At 38.8% G+C, this 6,034-nt stretch overlaps 1 protein-coding gene and 1 pseudogene across 1 annotated transcript in view; one reads left to right on the top strand and one right to left on the bottom strand.

Moving 5' to 3' along the window:
* The window catches only part of HSD17B4 (hydroxysteroid (17-beta) dehydrogenase 4), a 116,042-nt gene that overhangs the window by 18,966 nt on the left and 91,042 nt on the right, over positions 1-6,034 (bottom strand). The gene's annotated exons all lie outside the window — the stretch shown is intronic.
* LOC102840397 lies at positions 1,777-2,448 on the top strand (annotated as a pseudogene).

Here is a 6,034-nt window from a genome sequence, read left to right as displayed (position 1 = left end):
TTTAGATTCAAATGAAAATTCCATAGTCAACAAAGAAAGAAGGAAAACCAAATTTCAAAACAGTTCTATGTTGGTTTGGTTCATGGAGGGAATATATAATATATCCTTTAATCTAGTCACTTTTCAAATACCTGAATTCAAAGGTTTTATCATGTGGAGCTGCAGGATAATGCACTGGACCGGACCGCAAGGCTAGATTGAAACCAAGGTTGGCTGTTCAAACCCACCAACTACTTCTCAGGAATCATACACAGGTTAGCTATGGGTCAGAACTGATTCAACAGCAATTAACAACAACATAAGCAAGACAGTCAAAATGGGTTTGAAAAATTGGTTTGTTCCATATTACAATTTATTTATAAAATATATATTTCTCTAATTATCCTAATTGGTGTAAAAAACATTAAAATAAGCTTCTTTTTCCTTAGCAAACTGTTTCTGAGAGAAGGACTAAGTGTCCCAGCAACAGACGGACAACTGGGAAAACTGTTAAAATTTTACCTTCAATACTTTATACATAACGCTATATTTAAACCAAAGTTACAGAGCCCAGTGGCACAGTCATTAAGCACGTTATTCCTCACTGAAAGGTTGGCAGTTCGAACCCACTAACTGTTCCACAGAGAAAAGATTAAGCAGTCTGCTTTGTGTAAAGATTTAGTCTTGGAAACCCTGTGGGCAGTCTTACTCTGTCTTACAAGGCCTCCATGAGTAGGAATCCATCAGAGAGCAATGGGTATATGAGGTGCCTTGATGACTTGATAGGGCTTTTCTATCCAAAGTCTTCTTAATTCCCACCAAGTGATTGGGTGGGACCATGCAAATAAGGTACACAGGACTCTTAGGCTAGAATTAGTTAGCTTTGCCATCCAGATAGGCTTAAAAGGAGCCATCTCAGAAGCATAGAAAGAAGACCCCAAGACCATCAAGAAGGAAGACTATGAGTGACATGTGAGATCCCTACCTAGAGAAACAATGACATGGCAGAGATGGTGGCTTGAAGAAACACAGCAGCTTCAAGCTCTAGGCCTATGAACTGAATAAAGTTGAGTGCCTACAGGCAAGAGACTGGCCTGAAGAATGTGCCTTTGGGCATTCGTAGATTAAATAAGAGTTTTGTAACACTTGCCAGAGCAGGGCAGAGGCCTGAGAGACTGAAGATAAGAGTGAGGCATGTCTGCAGTATGGCAGCCAAGAGGCTTTTCTGAGTGAAGAACTGTTGTGTCCTGAGCTGTTTTTATCCTGAATTGCACTCTGTTCACTTCCCTAACAAGCCCCATAATTATATGAGTTGTAGGTGGCCATTGCAATGGATTATGATGCCAAGATGTGAAGCAGAGAGTGCTGTGGGAGGGATGGTAGGTGTCAGAATAGGGTAAAGAAGGTTGTAGAGTGGAAACATTTAGAGGAATCAGCTTTGGGCAGATTTTGAGTTTGATCCTTTTTCTCCCTTGTGAAGCCAGGGGAAGACCGACATGATCACCACAGGGTTTTTGTAGTATGAATATGTCAGTTACATTTTATAAAGTTTTAACATCCTCATATATAAGAGGGTCAGGAGGCCTAATTCTATTCTTCTTGTTTCCGCCTTATACGCATGTTTTCTCTTGCTACAGTGAAGAAACTATAATCACATAACTTGCTTTAAGAGTATGCAAGAGACTGTCTCCTGGACCGCAGCCTCTGCAATGCCGCTGCTTGTGGAGGGGCCGTGAGTGTGGCTGCCACAGTCTGCAGGGACCTTGTCCAAGCCCACCCAACTCTGGAGGTAATGGGGCTACATGCTTGACACATTGTGACGGAACCAACAACAAAGCCGAGGTCCCCTTGATCATGAACGCCATAAAGTCCTTTTCTGATCACACTCAGTGTGGAAGGCTAGAAGTGCACCTTGTGGGCGGCTTCAGTGACGACAGGCAGCTGTCACAGAAACTCACTGACCAACTTCTCAGTGAATTTGACCGACAGAAAGAGGACATTCACTTAAGTAACGCTGTGTGTGACAGAATTAAATGACTGGGAAGAGAATGAAAACCATTTTCCAATCATTTATGGCATCGCTGTCAACGTTAAAACTGCCGAGATTTACAGAGCCTCCTTTCAGGACCAAGGCCTAGAGGAAGAGCTGTGTGCTGTGCATCCTGACACAAGGACCGATGATTAGCATTTACAATGCAAAGACAAAACATCACATAGGACCATACTCCTGGATGCCATTTACATATGTGGCTTTCTGGTTGCAGCAAGATGATAAGTAAATACTAGAGAACCTTTCCACATTACCTCTGGCTGAGCCCCCACACTTTGTTGAACATATCAGATCAACCTTGATGTTTTTAAAAAAATACCCATCTCCAACTAGCAAGTTGTTTCCTGGAAACAAAGCTCTACTGTACGAAAAAAAAAAAAAAAAATGACAATGGCTTATGGGAAAAAAGCTCTTCTTGAAGCTAAAACCAGGAGTTACCAAAGAAGGCAAGTTAGGGGGTGACAGAGACCACTGTGAGGTAGGAGGAGTGTGAACTTGGGTTTGACACACCACTGTATCTTAAGTCTTCATACATTTCAGTGTCTTTCAAATGACTTTCAAAATAAAATGTTATTTTGGCAAAAAAAAAGTATGCAAGGGTAAAACTAAAATTGTGTATGCACTAGAAGGCCCAGAATATGACTACATTCTGTTTAAGTAGGCCCTGCTCCAAAGAGAAAATGAAATCACTACAAATTTCCATAGAAGAGGATTTTGCCAACTAAACTAAAATAAAGAACTTGAAGATAACGGTTTGCCAAGAGAGGGGAAAGAATGAAAAGACAGGACCTTTTACTTTTCATTCTTCATTAACTCACTTCATTGTTGATTTCTATTATTGGTATCAGGCACTATGTGAGGAACTTGAAATGCAGTAGGAAAAGCAAAGGCACCCTGTATTTATTCTCAGTGGCACTTAAGGAGGGCTTCAAAAAGTTCTTGGAAAAATTTCTTTATCTTTCATTTCCATTTTTCAATGAACTTTTGAAGTTCCCTTGTATATGATATGTTTTCATGTATTATTTGTATAAAAGAAAGAGGGAAAGAAGGAAGGAGGGAAACAGGACGAGACTGAAAAGGAAAGACTCAAGGAAAACAAGCCTTTGACATTTAATAGATTTAACATTAATGGTTATAATTTTTCACAAGTAACCCTAAAAGTTCGCTATATGTACTAAATTTACTCAGGGATAAAATTGGGCCACACATATTAGTGGTATAGTTGTAATAGTGTTTCTTAGTTAATGAAGGTTCTTAGCAGTCCACTAGCCCTCTCACTCACCTGGATGTTTTTTACATGCTGAGTGGTAGCCACGATTCTCGTAGAGTGATACAACTTTTATGTTTGGAGAGCTTATAACTAGTGCTAAAAATAACAGATGTCCAAGAAAGGGATGGTCCTTCGCAAGAATGCAGAAGTTTGGGGAAAAAGAATTACACTTCCAATTCCACTGTGGATTAAACTACAGTCAACACAGTTCAGATGGGAGTACCATCATTCACCACTATCACCTTGATGCCTGTAAGCCCACAGATAATTTTATTGCAAAAAAAATAAAGAAACCGATATTAATCTTCTTTTAGTGGTAGGAATTATTTTGATGTTTTAAGAATGATTTTAGCCTGATATTTATATAATCAGGAGTACAGTGGCTCTGTAGGATAAGCAATGGTTACAAACCACAAGGTCAGCAGCTTGATCCCACCAGCCACTCTGTGGGAGAAAGATGAGGCTTTCTGCTCCTGCAAAGATTTCCAGCCTTGGAAAATCTATATAGAGTTGTTGAGTTGGATCTGACTCAACAACACAACATTTATATAATCATTAGGCTCTGAAAGAGTCTATAAACATTTCAGTTATATTTTACAGCATTTAATTGGGGGGTGGTTATTTGATGAGAATGTCACTGGGAAAGTTGAGGATCAGTGATAATCTTGAGATATGAGGGTAAGTCAAAAAGTACTGCTAAAAACACAGAAACCTTTATTAAACAAAATTATCAAAATGAGAAGCTATTGTTTCTCAACATATCTTTCATCTAGGTCTACACATGCCTGAAGGTTGTGTTTCTATCTAATCCTTCCCAGAAGAATTCTGTGCTCTTTGATTTATAGCATGTCAAAACAACAGCTTTGATATCCTCAAGGGGCACAAATTATGTTCCTTTTAAATGTTCTTTTATCTTTAGGAATAAAAAGAAACATGAAGAGGCAAGATCTGAACTGCAGAGTAGATGGGGTAAGAGTTCCTTATGAAATCCTCCTAACACAGCCCTTAGTAGCCTAGAATAATGATCAGATGCATTATCACAATAGAAAAAAAAATCCTTGGCATAATTTTCTTGGTCTTTTTCTCACAAATGTGTTAACAATTTTCTGCAAACTTCTTCTTAATTGGTCCCCATGATCATCCTGCGTCTTCTGAGAAAATCTGTCAAGATTACCTCTTTGGAATTCCAGGAAACAAATGTCATTAACTTCTGAGCTGACTTTTCTGCCTTGGATTTCTTTTTTGATGTTTTGCTGACCTTCCTTAAAACACTTGATCCATCTAAAACCTGTTGTTTTATGTGGAGCAACATTACCGTTAACTATCCCAGCTTAAAGAAAACTACAGAAACGTAACAACTAAATGCAAAGTATGATCCCAAAACTAACTCTGACAGTTCTTTTTCTTTCTTAATTTCTATTATTTTTGCTATTCTTTTGCTATAACCACCAAACCCACTGCAGTCTATTCTAACTCTTAGCAACTCTATAAGATGATGTAGACCTGCCATAGAACACTATAGGGACAATAGGGAAAATATGAATACAGTTTGTAAATTACAGTACTGGGTCAGTGTTAATCTCTTGATTTTGATACTTGTTTGATGATAAAAGAGAATGATTTGTTCTTAGGAAATTTAGTAATTTACATATGTCTGTTAATGATTCAAATGGTCTGAAAAGAAAAGAAAAAAAAAAAATTTCTGGGGCAGACAGCAGAGTTGGCAGACGTACAATGTATCAAAGACATGGGTGACAGAGAGAAAGAGATACAGATGATGATCTTGGAACCCTGAGTATCAATGGCATAGGGCATAGAGGTGGACTGAATACTGTCTGGAAGAAGAAAACAGATTCAGTGAGAAAGAAGAAAAACAGGTGGGCTGTCAGCAGGCATGGAGCAGCACAGCCATGTTGAGCTTTTTCAACTGGCTTCCAATTCACTGGCCTGCAAAACACAGGACATGACTGGAGATTAGAGGTGGGGGAAGAGGGGAAGGGGGTGAGGGAGGAAAGGGGAGTGGTATTGCAGTTCTCCTGGTTCCCTAGTCCATCTGGTATCTGGGGGTGTGACCAATCCCACCATTACCAACCCAGTGATCAGTGGTACAACCTCCTATATAGCCTTGGCTCTGCCTGAGATTGGGTGCTAGAAATGCTACCCCTGCTTCTGGAGGCATGTGAACCTGCACTGAACTAACTACACAAACAGCAGAGAATTGTGTTCACACTTCAGTCTCTGCCACACCCACCAGGAGACAGGTGGTGAGTGCCTAAGAACAAACACATCAACATATAATCATCAATTAAATATACACACATCAGCATCACAATATCTCAGAGAAAGCAGATAATTTTAGGGTACACAAAGAAACAAAAACAAGTGACTCAAATAAGTAATCAAAATATGGGATCAGTAAATGTAATACCAGAAATGGTATCAGAACGACTTGAAAAGGAATTTTAAAAAGAATGCTATTTAGATACCGTCAATGGATTGAGAGAAAGGTCAACAAGAACAACATCAAAAAACTTTTAGAAGAACTCAAAAAACACTACCTGCTACAAAAATGATCTGACAAAAAAATTGGAAAATTGGAAACCATATAATAATAGCAATTAGATTGTCTAGATGGGTCTGGTAAAAAGAGATGGGGATAAGATTCTTATGATTCAATAGTGAGTAATTGTTATCATGACTAATTGCAATGTCACGATTGTAAATGTAGAAATTTT

The sequence above is a fragment of the Chrysochloris asiatica genome, unplaced genomic scaffold, assembly GCF_000296735.1.
Source record: "Chrysochloris asiatica unplaced genomic scaffold, ChrAsi1.0 scaffold00228, whole genome shotgun sequence".
Taxonomy (NCBI): Eukaryota; Metazoa; Chordata; class Mammalia; order Afrosoricida; family Chrysochloridae; genus Chrysochloris; species Chrysochloris asiatica.
Note: the sequence above shows the minus strand (reverse complement) of the source record. Positions and strands in the feature narration are given on the sequence as shown.